Source organism: Rhodamnia argentea, unplaced genomic scaffold, assembly GCF_020921035.1.
Source record: "Rhodamnia argentea isolate NSW1041297 unplaced genomic scaffold, ASM2092103v1 Rarg_v2.17, whole genome shotgun sequence".
NCBI lineage: Eukaryota > Viridiplantae > Streptophyta > Magnoliopsida > Myrtales > Myrtaceae > Rhodamnia > Rhodamnia argentea.
The window spans coordinates 135,489-150,773 of NW_025955866.1; the positions used below are offsets into that span (position 1 = coordinate 135,489).

At 46.9% G+C, this 15,285-nt stretch overlaps 35 pseudogenes; all 35 read right to left on the minus strand.

Annotated features, from left to right (window-relative positions):
• Window positions 1-260: 260 nt before the first annotated feature.
• On the minus strand, window positions 261-378 carry LOC125313342 (annotated as a pseudogene).
• A 315-nt stretch (window positions 379-693) lies between these two features.
• LOC125313201 lies at window positions 694-810 on the minus strand (annotated as a pseudogene).
• A 316-nt stretch (window positions 811-1,126) lies between these two features.
• Window positions 1,127-1,243, minus strand: LOC125313301 (annotated as a pseudogene).
• A 314-nt stretch (window positions 1,244-1,557) lies between these two features.
• On the minus strand, window positions 1,558-1,674 carry LOC125313286 (annotated as a pseudogene).
• Window positions 1,675-1,988: 314 nt separating this feature from the next.
• LOC125313147 lies at window positions 1,989-2,105 on the minus strand (annotated as a pseudogene).
• A 314-nt stretch (window positions 2,106-2,419) lies between these two features.
• LOC125313334 lies at window positions 2,420-2,535 on the minus strand (annotated as a pseudogene).
• A 312-nt stretch (window positions 2,536-2,847) lies between these two features.
• On the minus strand, window positions 2,848-2,964 carry LOC125313149 (annotated as a pseudogene).
• A 315-nt stretch (window positions 2,965-3,279) lies between these two features.
• LOC125313210 lies at window positions 3,280-3,396 on the minus strand (annotated as a pseudogene).
• Window positions 3,397-3,709: 313 nt separating this feature from the next.
• Window positions 3,710-3,827, minus strand: LOC125313197 (annotated as a pseudogene).
• A 313-nt stretch (window positions 3,828-4,140) lies between these two features.
• LOC125313211 lies at window positions 4,141-4,257 on the minus strand (annotated as a pseudogene).
• Window positions 4,258-4,568: 311 nt separating this feature from the next.
• On the minus strand, window positions 4,569-4,685 carry LOC125313287 (annotated as a pseudogene).
• Window positions 4,686-5,001: 316 nt separating this feature from the next.
• Window positions 5,002-5,119, minus strand: LOC125313263 (annotated as a pseudogene).
• Window positions 5,120-5,432: 313 nt separating this feature from the next.
• Window positions 5,433-5,549, minus strand: LOC125313258 (annotated as a pseudogene).
• A 312-nt stretch (window positions 5,550-5,861) lies between these two features.
• Window positions 5,862-5,978, minus strand: LOC125313253 (annotated as a pseudogene).
• Window positions 5,979-6,294: 316 nt separating this feature from the next.
• Window positions 6,295-6,411, minus strand: LOC125313212 (annotated as a pseudogene).
• Window positions 6,412-6,724: 313 nt separating this feature from the next.
• Window positions 6,725-6,842, minus strand: LOC125313268 (annotated as a pseudogene).
• A 314-nt stretch (window positions 6,843-7,156) lies between these two features.
• Window positions 7,157-7,274, minus strand: LOC125313343 (annotated as a pseudogene).
• Window positions 7,275-7,584: 310 nt separating this feature from the next.
• On the minus strand, window positions 7,585-7,701 carry LOC125313278 (annotated as a pseudogene).
• A 314-nt stretch (window positions 7,702-8,015) lies between these two features.
• Window positions 8,016-8,131, minus strand: LOC125313346 (annotated as a pseudogene).
• A 314-nt stretch (window positions 8,132-8,445) lies between these two features.
• LOC125313150 lies at window positions 8,446-8,562 on the minus strand (annotated as a pseudogene).
• A 313-nt stretch (window positions 8,563-8,875) lies between these two features.
• On the minus strand, window positions 8,876-8,992 carry LOC125313151 (annotated as a pseudogene).
• A 315-nt stretch (window positions 8,993-9,307) lies between these two features.
• Window positions 9,308-9,425, minus strand: LOC125313320 (annotated as a pseudogene).
• A 315-nt stretch (window positions 9,426-9,740) lies between these two features.
• On the minus strand, window positions 9,741-9,858 carry LOC125313229 (annotated as a pseudogene).
• A 312-nt stretch (window positions 9,859-10,170) lies between these two features.
• Window positions 10,171-10,287, minus strand: LOC125313307 (annotated as a pseudogene).
• Window positions 10,288-10,600: 313 nt separating this feature from the next.
• LOC125313230 lies at window positions 10,601-10,718 on the minus strand (annotated as a pseudogene).
• A 314-nt stretch (window positions 10,719-11,032) lies between these two features.
• On the minus strand, window positions 11,033-11,149 carry LOC125313213 (annotated as a pseudogene).
• Window positions 11,150-11,460: 311 nt separating this feature from the next.
• Window positions 11,461-11,576, minus strand: LOC125313317 (annotated as a pseudogene).
• Window positions 11,577-11,892: 316 nt separating this feature from the next.
• Window positions 11,893-12,009, minus strand: LOC125313215 (annotated as a pseudogene).
• A 314-nt stretch (window positions 12,010-12,323) lies between these two features.
• LOC125313216 lies at window positions 12,324-12,440 on the minus strand (annotated as a pseudogene).
• A 313-nt stretch (window positions 12,441-12,753) lies between these two features.
• LOC125313288 lies at window positions 12,754-12,870 on the minus strand (annotated as a pseudogene).
• Window positions 12,871-13,185: 315 nt separating this feature from the next.
• Window positions 13,186-13,303, minus strand: LOC125313198 (annotated as a pseudogene).
• A 314-nt stretch (window positions 13,304-13,617) lies between these two features.
• Window positions 13,618-13,735, minus strand: LOC125313269 (annotated as a pseudogene).
• Window positions 13,736-14,045: 310 nt separating this feature from the next.
• On the minus strand, window positions 14,046-14,163 carry LOC125313240 (annotated as a pseudogene).
• Window positions 14,164-14,479: 316 nt separating this feature from the next.
• On the minus strand, window positions 14,480-14,597 carry LOC125313322 (annotated as a pseudogene).
• A 317-nt stretch (window positions 14,598-14,914) lies between these two features.
• LOC125313250 lies at window positions 14,915-15,031 on the minus strand (annotated as a pseudogene).
• Window positions 15,032-15,285: the final 254 nt, after the last annotated feature.

Below are 15,285 nucleotides of genomic sequence, written 5' to 3' on the forward strand. Positions count from 1 at the left end.
TGCAAAATGTTCGAACTTTCTTTTTCCTGGTTTTCGTGCCTGTTGCGTGATTACTTAGCGGGATATTCCTTGGAAGCGACAAACTAAGAAAAAAATCCCCGTCGATCGAAATTCGCGCGTAACTTTTGATCCGGATGGACTCACGGGGCCCGTAAGTACTTTTCGGAAGCTCGTTCGAACCGGTCCACGATGGGCCCGTTATGCCTTCCCAGTGCATTTCTTGAGCCGTAAAAAAATTAAAAAATATAAAACGAAAATGAGGGGTGCAACACGAGGACTTCCCGGGGAGGTCGCCCATCCTAGTACTACTCTCGCCCAAGCACGCTTAACCCGGGTTCGATGGGATCCGGTGCATTAGTCTTTGGTATGATCGCACCCGTTATGTTATGCATTGCAAATATATTTGTAATAAATGCCCTTCCCCTTCTTGCAAAATGTTCGAACTTTCTTTTTTCCTGGTTTTCGTGCCCTGTTGCGTGATTACTTAGCGGGATATTCCTTGGAAAGCGACAAACTAAGAAAAAAATCCCCGTCGATCGAAATTCGCACGTAACTTTTGATCCGGATGGACTCACGGGGCCCGTAAGTACTTTTCGGAAGCTCGTTCGAACCGGTCCACGATGGGCCCGTTATGCCTTCCGAGTGCATTTCTTGAGTCGTAAAAAAAATTAAAAAATATAAAACGAAAATGAGAGGGTGCAACACGAGGACTTCCCGGGAGGTCACCCATCCTAGTACTACTCTCGCCCAAGCACGCTTAACCGGAGTTCGATGGGATCCGGTGCATTAGTCTTTGGTATGATCGCACCCGTTATGTTATGCATTGCAAATATATTTGTAATAAATGCCCTTCCCCTTCTTGCAAAATGTTCGAACTTTCTTTTTTCCTGGTTTTCGTGCCTGTTGCGTGATTACTTAGCGGGATATTCCTTGGAAACGACAAACTAAGAAAAAAATCCCCGTCGATCGAAATTCGCACGTAACTTTTGATCCCGGATGGACTCACGGGGCCCGTAAGTACTTTTCGGAAAGCTCGTTCGAGCCGGTCCGCGATGGGCCCCGTTATGCCTTCCGAGTGCATTTCTTGGGTCGTAAAAAAAAATTAAAAAATATAAAACGAAAATGAGGGGTGCAACACGAGGACTTCCCGGGAGGTCACCCATCCTAGTACTACTCTCGCCCAAGCACGCTTAACCCGGGTTCGATGGGATCCGGTGCATTAGTCTTTGGTATGATCGCACCCGTTATGTTATGCATTGCAAATATATTTGTAATAAATGCCCTTCCCCTTCTTGCAAAATGTTCGAACTTTCTTTTTCCTGGTTTTCGTGCCTGTTGCGTGATTACTTAACGGGATATTCCTTGGAAGCGACAAACTAAGAAAAAAATCCCCGTCGATCGAAATTCGCACGTAACTTTTGATCCGGATGGACTCGCGGGGCCCGTAAGTACTTTTCGGAAAGCTCGTTCGAGCCGGTCCACGATGGGCCCCGTTATGCCTTCCCGAGTGCATTTCTTGAGCCGTAAAAAAAATTAAAAAATATAAAACGAAAATGAGGGGTGCAACACGAGGACTTCCCGGGAGGTCGCCCATCCTAGTACTACTCTCGCCCAAGCACGCTTAACCGGAGTTCGATGGGATCCGGTGCATTAGTCTTTGGTATGATCGCTACCCGTTATGTTATGCATTGCAAATATATTTGTAATAAATGCCCTTCCCCTTCTTGCAAAATGTTCGAACTTTCTTTTTCCTGGTTTTCGTGCCCTGTTGCGTGATTACTTAGCGGGATATTCCTTGGAAGCGACAAACTAAGAAAAAAATCCCCGTCGATCGAAATTCGCGCGTAACTTTTGATCCGGATGGACTCCACGGGGCCCGTAAGTACTTTTCGGAAGCTCGTTCGAGCCGGTCACGATGGGCCCGTTATGCCTTCCGGAGTGCATTTCTTGAGTCGTAAAAAAAAATTAAAAAATATAAAACGAAAATGGGGGTGCAACACGAGGACTTCCCGGGAGGTCACCCATCCTAGTACTACTCTCGCCCAAGCACGCTTAACCGGAGTTCGATGGGATCCGGTGCATTAGTCTTTGGTATGATCGCACCCGTTATGTTATGCATTGCAAATATATTTGTAATAAATGCCCTTCCCCTTCTTGCAAAATGTTCGAACTTTCTTTTTTCCTGGTTTTCGTGCCCTGTTGCGTGATTACTTAGCGGGATATTCCTTGGAAGCGACAAACTAAGAAAAAAATCCCCGTCGATCGAAATTCGCACGTAACTTTTGATCCGGATGGACTCACGGGGCCCGTAAGTACTTTTCGGAAGCTCGTTCGAGCCGGTCGCGATGGGCCCCGTTATGCCTTCCGAGTGCATTTCTTGAGTCGTAAAAAAAAATTAAAAAATATAAAACGAAAATGAGGGGTGCAACGCGAGGACTTCCCGGGAGGTCGCCCATCCTAGTACTACTCTCGCCCAAGCACGCTTAACCGGGTTCGATGGGATCCGGTGCATTAGTCTTTGGTATGATCGCACCCGTTATGTTATGCATTGCAAATATATTTGTAATAAATGCCCTTCCCCTTCTTGCAAAATGTTCGAACTTTCTTTTTTCCTGGTTTTCGTGCCTGTTGCGTGATTACTTAGCGGGATATTCCTTGGAAGCGACAAACTAAGAAAAAAATCCCCGTCGATCGAAATTCGCACGTAACTTTTGATCCGGATGGACTCGCGGGGCCCGTAAGTACTTTTTCGGAAAGCTCGTTCGAGCCGGTCGCGATGGGCCCGTTATGCCTTCCGAGTGCATTTCTTGAGCCGTAAAAAAATTAAAAAATATAAAACGAAAATGAGGGGTGCAACACGAGGACTTCCCGGGAGGTCACCCATCCTAGTACTACTCTCGCCCAAGCACGCTTAACCGGAGTTCGATGGGATCCGGTGCATTAGTCTTTGGTATGATCGCACCCGTTATGTTATGCATTGCAAATATATTTGTAATAAATGCCCTTCCCCTTCTTGCAAAATGTTCGAACTTTCTTTTTTCCTGGTTTTCGTGCCTGTTGCGTGATTACTTAACGGGATATTCCTTGGAAACGACAAACTAAGAAAAAAATCCCCGTCGATCGAAATTCGCGCGTAACTTTTGATCCGGATGGACTCACGGGGCCCGTAAGTACTTTTCGGAAGCTCGTTCGAGCCGGTCGCGATGGGCCCCGTTATGCCTTCCCGAGTGCATTTCTTGGTCGTAAAAAAAAAAATTAAAAAATATAAAACGAAAATGAGGGGTGCAACACGAGGACTTCCCGGGAGGTCGCCCATCCTAGTACTACTCTCGCCCAAGCACGCTTAACCGGAGTTCGATGGGATCCGGTGCATTAGTCTTTGGTATGATCGCACCCGTTATGTTATGCATTGCAAATATATTTGTAATAAATGCCCTTCCCCTTCTTGCAAAATGTTCGAACTTTCTTTTTCCTGGTTTTCGTGCCTGTTGCGTGATTACTTAGCGGGATATTCCTTGGAAGCGACAAACTAAGAAAAAAATCCCCGTCGATCGAAATTCGCACGTAACTTTTGATCCGGATGGACTCGCGGGGCCCGTAAGTACTTTTCGGAAGCTCGTTCGAGCCGGTCCACGATGGGCCCGTTATGCCTTCCCGAGTGCATTTCTTGAGCCGTAAAAAAAAATTAAAAAATATAAAACGAAAATGAGGGGTGCAACACGAGGACTTCCCGGGAGGTCACCCATCCTAGTACTACTCTCGCCCAAGCACGCTTAACCCGGAGTTCGATGGGATCCGGTGCATTAGTCTTTGGTATGATCGCACCCGTTATGTTATGCATTGCAAATATATTTGTAATAAATGCCCTTCCCCTTCTTGCAAAATGTTCGAACTTTCTTTTTCCTGGTTTTCGTGCCCTGTTGCGTGATTACTTAACGGGATATTCCTTGGAAGCGACAAACTAAGAAAAAAAATCCCCGTCGATCGAAATTCGCACGTAACTTTTGATCCGGATGGACTCGCGGGGCCCGTAAGTACTTTTCGGAGCTCGTTCGAGCCGGTCCGCGATGGGCCCCGTTATGCCTTCCGAGTGCATTTCTTGAGCCGTAAAAAAAATTAAAAAATATAAAACGAAAATGAGGGGTGCAACACGAGGACTTCCCGGGAGGTCGCCCATCCTAGTACTACTCTCGCCCAAGCACGCTTAACCGGAGTTCGATGGGATCCGGTGCATTAGTCTTTGGTATGATCGCACCCGTTATGTTATGCATTGCAAATATATTTGTAATAAATGCCCTTCCCCTTCTTGCAAAATGTTCGAACTTTCTTTTTTCCTGGTTTTCGTGCCTGTTGCGTGATTACTTAGCGGGATATTCCTTGGAAGCGACAAACTAAGAAAAAAATCCCCGTCGATCGAAATTCGCGCGTAACTTTTGATCCCGGATGGACTCACGGGGCCCGTAAGTACTTTTCGGAGCTCGTTCGAGCCGGTCACGATGGGCCCGTTATGCCTTCCGAGTGCATTTCCTGGCCGTAAAAAAAAATTAAAAAATATAAAACGAAAATGAGGGGTGCAACACGAGGACTTCCCGGGAGGTCGCCCATCCTAGTACTACTCTCGCCCAAGCACGCTTAACCGGAGTTCGATGGGATCCGGTGCATTAGTCTTTGGTATGATCGCTACCCGTTATGTTATGCATTGCAAATATATTTGTAATAAATGCCCTTCCCCTTCTTGCAAAATGTTCGAACTTTCTTTTTTCCTGGTTTTCGTGCCCTGTTGCGTGATTACTTAGCGGGATATTCCTTGGAAGCGACAAACTAAGAAAAAAATCCCCGTCGATCGAAATTCGCACGTAACTTTTGATCCCGGATGGACTCCACGGGGCCCGTAAGTACTTTTCGGAAGCTCGTTCGAGCCGGTCCACGATGGGCCCGTTATGCCTTCCGAGTGCATTTCTTGAGCCGTAAAAAAAATTAAAAAATATAAAACGAAAATGAGGGGTGCAACACGAGGACTTCCCGGGAGGTCACCCATCCTAGTACTACTCTCGCCCAAGCACGCTTAACCCGGAGTTCGATGGGATCCGGTGCATTAGTCTTTGGTATGATCGCTACCCGTTATGTTATGCATTGCAAATATATTTGTAATAAATGCCCTTCCCCTTCTTGCAAAATGTTCGAACTTTCTTTTTTCCTGGTTTTCGTGCCCTGTTGCGTGATTACTTAGCGGGATATTCCTTGGAAGCGACAAACTAAGAAAAAAATCCCCGTCGATCGAAATTCGCACGTAACTTTTGATCCGGATGGACTCGCGGGGCCCGTAAGTACTTTTCGGAAGCTCGTTCGACCGGTCCGCGATGGGCCCGTTATGCCTTCCGAGTGCATTTCTGAGCCGTAAAAAAAAATTAAAAAATATAAAACGAAAATGAGGGGTGCAACACGAGGACTTCCCGGGAGGTCACCCATCCTAGTACTACTCTCGCCCAAGCACGCTTAACCGGAGTTCGATGGGATCCGGTGCATTAGTCTTTGGTATGATCGCTACCCGTTATGTTATGCATTGCAAATATATTTGTAATAAATGCCCTTCCCCTTCTTGCAAAATGTTCGAACTTTCTTTTTCCTGGTTTTCGTGCCCTGTTGCGTGATTACTTAGCGGGATATTCCTTGGAAGCGACAAACTAAGAAAAAAATCCCCGTCGATCGAAATTCGCACGTAACTTTTGATCCGGATGGACTCCACGGGGCCCGTAAGTACTTTTCGGAAGCTCGTTCGAGCCGGTCCGCGATGGGCCCGTTATGCCTTCCGAGTGCATTTCTGGCCGTAAAAAAATTAAAAAATATAAAACGAAAATGAGGGGGTGCAACACGAGGACTTCCCGGGAGGTCACCCATCCTAGTACTACTCTCGCCCAAGCACGCTTAACCGGGGTTCGATGGGATCCGGTGCATTAGTCTTTGGTATGATCGCACCCGTTATGTTATGCATTGCAAATATATTTGTAATAAATGCCCTTCCCCTTCTTGCAAAATGTTCGAACTTTCTTTTTTCCTGGTTTTTCGTGCCCGTTGCGTGATTACTTAACGGGATATTCCTTGGAAACGACAAACTAAGAAAAAAAATCCCCGTCGATCGAAATTCGCACGTAACTTTTGATCCGGATGGACTCGCGGGGCCCGTAAGTACTTTTCGGAAGCTCGTTCGAGCCGGTCCGCGATGGGCCCGTTATGCCTTTCCGAGTGCATTTCTTGAGCCGTAAAAAAAAATTAAAAAATATAAAACGAAAATGAGGGGTGCAACACGAGGACTTCCCGGGAGGTCGCCCATCCTAGTACTACTCTCGCCCAAGCACGCTTAACCGGAGTTCGATGGGATCCGGTGCATTAGTCTTTGGTATGATCGCACCCGTTATGTTATGCATTGCAAATATATTTGTAATAAATGCCCTTCCCCTTCTTGCAAAATGTTCGAACTTTCTTTTTTCCTGGTTTTTCGTGCCTGTTGCGTGATTACTTAGCGGGATATTCCTTGGAAGCGACAAACTAAGAAAAAAATCCCCGTCGATCGAAATTCGCACGTAACTTTTGATCCGGATGGACTCGCGGGGCCCGTAAGTACTTTTCGGAAAGCTCGTTCGAGCCGGTCCGCGATGGGCCCGTTATGCCTTCCGAGTGCATTTCTGAGCCGTAAAAAAAATTAAAAAATATAAAACGAAAATGAGGGGTGCAACACGAGGACTTCCCGGGGAGGTCACCCATCCTAGTACTACTCTCGCCCAAGCACGCTTAACCGGAGTTCGATGGGATCCGGTGCATTAGTCTTTGGTATGATCGCACCCGTTATGTTATGCATTGCAAATATATTTGTAATAAATGCCCTTCCCCTTCTTGCAAAATGTTCGAACTTTCTTTTTCCTGGTTTTCGTGCCCTGTTGCGTGATTACTTAACGGGATATTCCTTGGAAAGCGACAAACTAAGAAAAAAATCCCCGTCGATCGAAATTCGCACGTAACTTTTGATCCGGATGGACTCGCGGGGCCCGTAAGTACTTTTCGGAAAGCTCGTTCGAGCCGGTCCGCGATGGGCCCGTTATGCCTTCCCGAGTGCATTTCCTGAGCCGTAAAAAAATTAAAAAATATAAAACGAAAATGAGGGGTGCAACACGAGGACTTCCCGGGGAGGTCGCCCATCCTAGTACTACTCTCGCCCAAGCACGCTTAACCCGGGTTCGATGGGATCCGGTGCATTAGTCTTTGGTATGATCGCACCCGTTATGTTATGCATTGCAAATATATTTGTAATAAATGCCCTTCCCCTTCTTGCAAAATGTTCGAACTTTCTTTTTCCTGGTTTTCGTGCCTGTTGCGTGATTACTTAGCGGGATATTCCTTGGAAGCGACAAACTAAAAAAAAAATCCCCGTCGATCGAAATTCGCGCGTAACTTTTGATCCGGATGGACTCACGGGGCCCGTAAGTACTTTTCGGAAGCTCGTTCGAGCCGGTCGCGATGGGCCCGTTATGCCTTCCGAGTGCATTTCCTGAGCCGTAAAAAAAATTAAAAAATATAAAACGAAAATGAGGGGTGCAACACGAGGACTTCCCGGGAGGTCGCCCATCCTAGTACTACTCTCGCCCAAGCACGCTTAACCGGGGTTCGATGGGATCCGGTGCATTAGTCTTTGGTATGATCGCACCCGTTATGTTATGCATTGCAAATATATTTGTAATAAATGCCCTTCCCCTTCTTGCAAAATGTTCGAACTTTCTTTTTCCTGGTTTTCGTGCCCTGTTGCGTGATTACTTAACGGGATATTCCTTGGAAACGACAAACTAAGAAAAAAATCCCCGTCGATCGAAATTCGCGCGTAACTTTTGATCCGGATGGACTCGCGGGGCCCGTAAGTACTTTTCGGAAAGCTCGTTCGAGCCGGTCCGCGATGGGCCCGTTATGCCTTCCCGAGTGCATTTCCTGGCCGTAAAAAAAAATTAAAAAATATAAAACGAAAATGAGGGGTGCAACGCGAGGACTTCCCGGGAGGTCACCCATCCTAGTACTACTCTCGCCCAAGCACGCTTAACCGGGTTCGATGGGATCCGGTGCATTAGTCTTTGGTATGATCGCTACCCGTTATGTTATGCATTGCAAATATATTTGTAATAAATGCCCTTCCCCTTCTTGCAAAATGTTCGAACTTTCTTTTTTCCTGGTTTTCGTGCCCTATTGCGTGATTACTTAACGGGATATTCCTTGGAAGCGACAAACTAAGAAAAAAATCCCCGTCGATCGAAATTCGCGCGTAACTTTTGATCCGGATGGACTCACGGGGCCCGTAAGTACTTTTCGGAAGCTCGTTCGAGCCGGTCCACGATGGGCCCGTTATGCCTTCCGAGTGCATTTCCTGAGCCAGTAAAAAAATTAAAAAATATAAAACGAAAATGAGGGGTGCAACACGAGGACTTCCCGGGAGGTCACCCATCCTAGTACTACTCTCGCCCAAGCACGCTTAACCGGAGTTCGATGGGATCCGGTGCATTAGTCTTTGGTATGATCGCACCCGTTATGTTATGCATTGCAAATATATTTGTAATAAATGCCCTTCCCCTTCTTGCAAAATGTTCGAACTTTCTTTTTCCTGGTTTTCGTGCCCGTTGCGTGATTACTTAGCGGGATATTCCTTGGAAGCGACAAACTAAGAAAAAAATCCCCGTCGATCGAAATTCGCGCGTAACTTTTGATCCGGATGGACTCGCGGGGCCCGTAAGTACTTTTCGGAAGCTCGTTCGAGCCGGTCCACGATGGGCCCCGTTATGCCTTTCCGAGTGCATTTCCTGGCCGTAAAAAAAAATTAAAAAATATAAAACGAAAATGAGGGGTGCAACACGAGGACTTCCCGGGAGGTCACCCATCCTAGTACTACTCTCGCCCAAGCACGCTTAACCGGAGTTCGATGGGATCCGGTGCATTAGTCTTTGGTATGATCGCACCCGTTATGTTATGCATTGCAAATATATTTGTAATAAATGCCCTTCCCCTTCTTGCAAAATGTTCGAACTTTCTTTTTTCCTGGTTTTTCGTGCCCTGTTGCGTGATTACTTAACGGGATATTCCTTGGAAGCGACAAACTAAGAAAAAAAATCCCCGTCGATCGAAATTCGCACGTAACTTTTGATCCGGATGGACTCGCGGGGCCCGTAAGTACTTTTCGGAGCTCGTTCGAGCCGGTCCGCGATGGGCCCGTTATGCCTTCCCGAGTGCATTTCCTGGCCGTAAAAAAAAATTAAAAAATATAAAACGAAAATGAGGGGTGCAACACGAGGACTTCCCGGGAGGTCGCCCATCCTAGTACTACTCTCGCCCAAGCACGCTTAACCCGGGGTTCGATGGGATCCGGTGCATTAGTCTTTGGTATGATCGCTACCCGTTATGTTATGCATTGCAAATATATTTGTAATAAATGCCCTTCCCCTTCTTGCAAAATGTTCGAACTTTCTTTTTTCCTGGTTTTCGTGCCTGTTGCGTGATTACTTAACGGGATATTCCTTGGAAAGCGACAAACTAAGAAAAAAATCCCCGTCGATCGAAATTCGCGCGTAACTTTTGATCCCGGATGGACTCACGGGGCCCGTAAGTACTTTTCGGAAGCTCGTTCGAGCCGGTCCGCGATGGGCCCGTTATGCCTTCCGAGTGCATTTCCTGAGCCGTAAAAAAAATTAAAAAATATAAAACGAAAATGAGGGGTGCAACACGAGGACTTCCCGGGAGGTCGCCCATCCTAGTACTACTCTCGCCCAAGCACGCTTAACCCGGAGTTCGATGGGATCCGGTGCATTAGTCTTTGGTATGATCGCACCCGTTATGTTATGCATTGCAAATATATTTGTAATAAATGCCCTTCCCCTTCTTGCAAAATGTTCGAACTTTCTTTTTCCTGGTTTTTCGTGCCTGTTGCGTGATTACTTAGCGGGATATTCCTTGGAAGCGACAAACTAAGAAAAAAAATCCCCGTCGATCGAAATTCGCGCGTAACTTTTGATCCGGATGGACTCGCGGGGCCCGTAAGTACTTTTCGGAAGCTCGTTCGAGCCGGTCGCGATGGGCCCGTTATGCCTTCCGAGTGCATTTCCTGAGCCGTAAAAAAAATTAAAAAATATAAAACGAAAATGAGGGGTGCAACGCGAGGACTTCCCGGGAGGTCGCCCATCCTAGTACTACTCTCGCCCAAGCACGCTTAACCGGAGTTCGATGGGATCCGGTGCATTAGTCTTTGGTATGATCGCTACCCGTTATGTTATGCATTGCAAATATATTTGTAATAAATGCCCTTCCCCTTCTTGCAAAATGTTCGAACTTTCTTTTTTCCTGGTTTTCGTGCCTGTTGCGTGATTACTTAGCGGGATATTCCTTGGAAGCGACAAACTAAGAAAAAAAATCCCCGTCGATCGAAATTCGCACGTAACTTTTGATCCGGATGGACTCGCGGGGCCCGTAAGTACTTTTCGGAAGCTCGTTCGAACCGGTCGCGATGGGCCCGTTATGCCTTCCGAGTGCATTTCCTGAGCCGTAAAAAAAATTAAAAAATATAAAACGAAAATGAGGGGTGCAACACGAGGACTTCCCGGGAGGTCGCCCATCCTAGTACTACTCTCGCCCAAGCACGCTTAACCCGGAGTTCGATGGGATCCGGTGCATTAGTCTTTGGTATGATCGCACCCGTTATGTTATGCATTGCAAATATATTTGTAATAAATGCCCTTCCCCTTCTTGCAAAATGTTCGAACTTTCTTTTTCCTGGTTTTCGTGCCCTGTTGCGTGATTACTTAACGGGATATTCCTTGGAAGCGACAAACTAAGAAAAAAATCCCCGTCGATCGAAATTCGCACGTAACTTTTGATCCCGGATGGACTCACGGGGCCCGTAAGTACTTTTCGGAAGCTCGTTCGAGCCGGTCCACGATGGGCCCCGTTATGCCTTCCGAGTGCATTTCCTGAGCCGTAAAAAAAATTAAAAAATATAAAACGAAAATGAGGGGTGCAACACGAGGACTTCCCGGGAGGTCGCCCATCCTAGTACTACTCTCGCCCAAGCACGCTTAACCGGAGTTCGATGGGATCCGGTGCATTAGTCTTTGGTATGATCGCACCCGTTATGTTATGCATTGCAAATATATTTGTAATAAATGCCCTTCCCCTTCTTGCAAAATGTTCGAACTTTCTTTTTCCTGGTTTTCGTGCCTGTTGCGTGATTACTTAGCGGGATATTCCTTGGAAGCGACAAACTAAGAAAAAAATCCCCGTCGATCGAAATTCGCGCGTAACTTTTGATCCGGATGGACTCGCGGGGCCCGTAAGTACTTTTCGGAAGCTCGTTCGAGCCGGTCCACGATGGGCCCGTTATGCCTTCCGAGTGCATTTCCTGAGCCGTAAAAAAAATTAAAAAATATAAAACGAAAATGAGGGGTGCAACACGAGGACTTCCCGGGAGGTCACCCATCCTAGTACTACTCTCGCCCAAGCACGCTTAACCGGGTTCGATGGGATCCGGTGCATTAGTCTTTGGTATGATCGCACCCGTTATGTTATGCATTGCAAATATATTTGTAATAAATGCCCTTCCCCTTCTTGCAAAATGTTCGAACTTTCTTTTTCCTGGTTTTTCGTGCCCTTGTTGCGTGATTACTTAGCGGGATATTCCTTGGAAGCGACAAACTAAGAAAAAAATCCCCGTCGATCGAAATTCGCACGTAACTTTTGATCCGGATGGACTCGCGGGGCCCGTAAGTACTTTTCGGAAGCTCGTTCGAGCCGGTCCACGATGGGCCCCGTTATGCCTTCCCGAGTGCATTTCCTGAGCCGTAAAAAAAATTAAAAAATATAAAACGAAAATGAGGGGTGCAACACGAGGACTTCCCGGGAGGTCGCCCATCCTAGTACTACTCTCGCCCAAGCACGCTTAACCGGAGTTCGATGGGATCCGGTGCATTAGTCTTTGGTATGATCGCACCCGTTATGTTATGCATTGCAAATATATTTGTAATAAATGCCCTTCCCCTTCTTGCAAAATGTTCGAACTTTCTTTTTTCCTGGTTTTCGTGCCTGTTGCGTGATTACTTAGCGGGATATTCCTTGGAAAGCGACAAACTAAGAAAAAAATCCCCGTCGATCGAAATTCGCACGTAACTTTTGATCCCGGATGGACTCACGGGGCCCGTAAGTACTTTTCGGAAGCTCGTTCGAGCCGGTCGCGATGGGCCCGTTATGCCTTCCCGAGTGCATTTCCTGAGCCGTAAAAAAAATTAAAAAATATAAAACGAAAATGAGGGGTGCAACACGAGGACTTCCCGGGAGGTCGCCCATCCTAGTACTACTCTCGCCCAAGCACGCTTAACCGGAGTTCGATGGGATCCGGTGCATTAGTCTTTGGTATGATCGCACCCGTTATGTTATGCATTGCAAATATATTTGTAATAAATGCCCTTCCCCTTCTTGCAAAATGTTCGAACTTTCTTTTTTCCTGGTTTTCGTGCCTGTTGCGTGATTACTTAGCGGGATATTCCTTGGAAGCGACAAACTAAGAGAAAAAATCCCCGTCGATCGAAATTCGCACGTAACTTTTGATCCGGATGGACTCACGGGGCCCGTAAGTACTTTTCGGAAGCTCGTTCGAGCCGGTCCGCGATGGGCCCGTTATGCCTTCCGAGTGCATTTCCTGAGCCGTAAAAAAAATTAAAAAATATAAAACGAAAATGAGGGGTGCAACACGAGGACTTCCCGGGAGGTCGCCCATCCTAGTACTACTCTCGCCCAAGCACGCTTAACCGGAGTTCGATGGGATCCGGTGCATTAGTCTTTGGTATGATCGCTACCCGTTATGTTATGCATTGCAAATATATTTGTAATAAATGCCCTTCCCCTTCTTGCAAAATGTTCGAACTTTCTTTTTCCTGGTTTTCGTGCCCTGTTGCGTGATTACTTAGCGGGATATTCCTTGGAAAGCGACAAACTAAGAAAAAAATCCCCGTCGATCGAAATTCGCACGTAACTTTTGATCCGGATGGACTCGCGGGGCCCGTAAGTACTTTTCGGAAGCTCGTTCGAGCCGGTCCACGATGGGCCCGTTATGCCTTCCCGAGTGCATTTCCTGAGCCGTAAAAAAAATTAAAAAATATAAAACGAAAATGAGGGGTGCAACACGAGGACTTCCCGGGAGGTCACCCATCCTAGTACTACTCTCGCCCAAGCACGCTTAACCCGGAGTTCGATGGGATCCGGTGCATTAGTCTTTGGTATGATCGCACCCGTTATGTTATGCATTGCAAATATATTTGTAATAAATGCCCTTCCCCTTCTTGCAAAATGTTCGAACTTTCTTTTTTCCTGGTTTTCGTGCCTGTTGCGTGATTACTTAGCGGGATATTCCTTGGAAAGCGACAAACTAAGAAAAAAAATCCCCGTCGATCGAAATTCGCACGTAACTTTTGATCCGGATGGACTCGCGGGGCCCGTAAGTACTTTTCGGAGCTCGTTCGAGCCGGTCCGCGATGGGCCCCGTTATGCCTTCCGAGTGCATTTCCTGAGCCGTAAAAAAAATTAAAAAATATAAAACGAAAATGAGGGGTGCAACACGAGGACTTCCCGGGGAGGTCACCCATCCTAGTACTACTCTCGCCCAAGCACGCTTAACCGGAGTTCGATGGGATCCGGTGCATTAGTCTTTGGTATGATCGCACCCGTTATGTTATGCATTGCAAATATATTTGTAATAAATGCCCTTCCCCTTCTTGCAAAATGTTCGAACTTTCTTTTTCCTGGTTTTCGTGCCCATTGCGTGATTACTTAGCGGGATATTCCTTGGAAGCGACAAACTAAGAAAAAAATCCCCGTCGATCGAAATTCGCACGTAACTTTTGATCCGGATGGACTCGCGGGGCCCGTAAGTACTTTTCGGAAGCTCGTTCGAGCCGGTCGCGATGGGCCCGTTATGCCTTCCGAGTGCATTTCCTGAGCCGTAAAAAAAATTAAAAAATATAAAACGAAAATGAGGGGTGCAACGCGAGGACTTCCCGGGAGGTCACCCATCCTAGTACTACTCTCGCCCAAGCACGCTTAACCCGGAGTTCGATGGGATCCGGTGCATTAGTCTTTGGTATGATCGCACCCGTTATGTTATGCATTGCAAATATATTTGTAATAAATGCCCTTCCCCTTCTTGCAAAATGTTCGAACTTTCTTTTTTCCTGGTTTTCGTGCCTGTTGCGTGATTACTTAGCGGGATATTCCTTGGAAGCGACAAACTAAGAAAAAAATCCCCGTCGATCGAAATTCGCACGTAACTTTTGATCCGGATGGACTCGCGGGGCCCGTAAGTACTTTTCGGAAAGCTCGTTCGAGCCGGTCCGCGATGGGCCCCGTTATGCCTTCCCGAGTGCATTTCCTGAGCCGTAAAAAAAAATTAAAAAATATAAAACGAAAATGAGGGGTGCAACACGAGGACTTCCCCGGGAGGTCGCCCATCCTAGTACTACTCTCGCCCAAGCACGCTTAACCGGAGTTCGATGGGATCCGGTGCATTAGTCTTTGGTATGATCGCTACCCGTTATGTTATGCATTGCAAATATATTTGTAATAAATGCCCTTCCCCTTCTTGCAAAATGTTCGAACTTTCTTTTTTCCTGGTTTTCGTGCCCTGTTGCGTGATTACTTAGCGGGATATTCCTTGGAAGCGACAAACTAAGAAAAAAATCCCCGTCGATCGAAATTCGCACGTAACTTTTGATCCCGGATGGACTCGCGGGGCCCGTAAGTACTTTTCGGAAAGCTCGTTCGAGCCGGTCCGCGATGGGCCCGTTATGCCTTCCCGAGTGCATTTCCTGAGCCGTAAAAAAAATTAAAAAATATAAAACGAAAATGAGGGGTGCAACGCGAGGACTTCCCGGGAGGTCGCCCATCCTAGTACTACTCTCGCCCAAGCACGCTTAACCGGAGTTCGATGGGATCCGGTGCATTAGTCTTTGGTATGATCGCACCCGTTATGTTATGCATTGCAAATATATTTGTAATAAATGCCCTTCCCCTTCTTGCAAAATGTTCGAACTTTCTTTTTTCCTGGTTTTCGTGCCGCGTTGCGTGATTACTTAGCGGGATATTCCTTGGAAACGACAAACTAAGAAAAAAAATCCCCGTCGTCGAAATTCGCGCGTAACTTTTGATCCGGATGGACTCGCGGGGCCCGTAAGTACTTTTCGGAAGCTCGTTCGAGCCGGTCGCGATGGGCCCGTTATG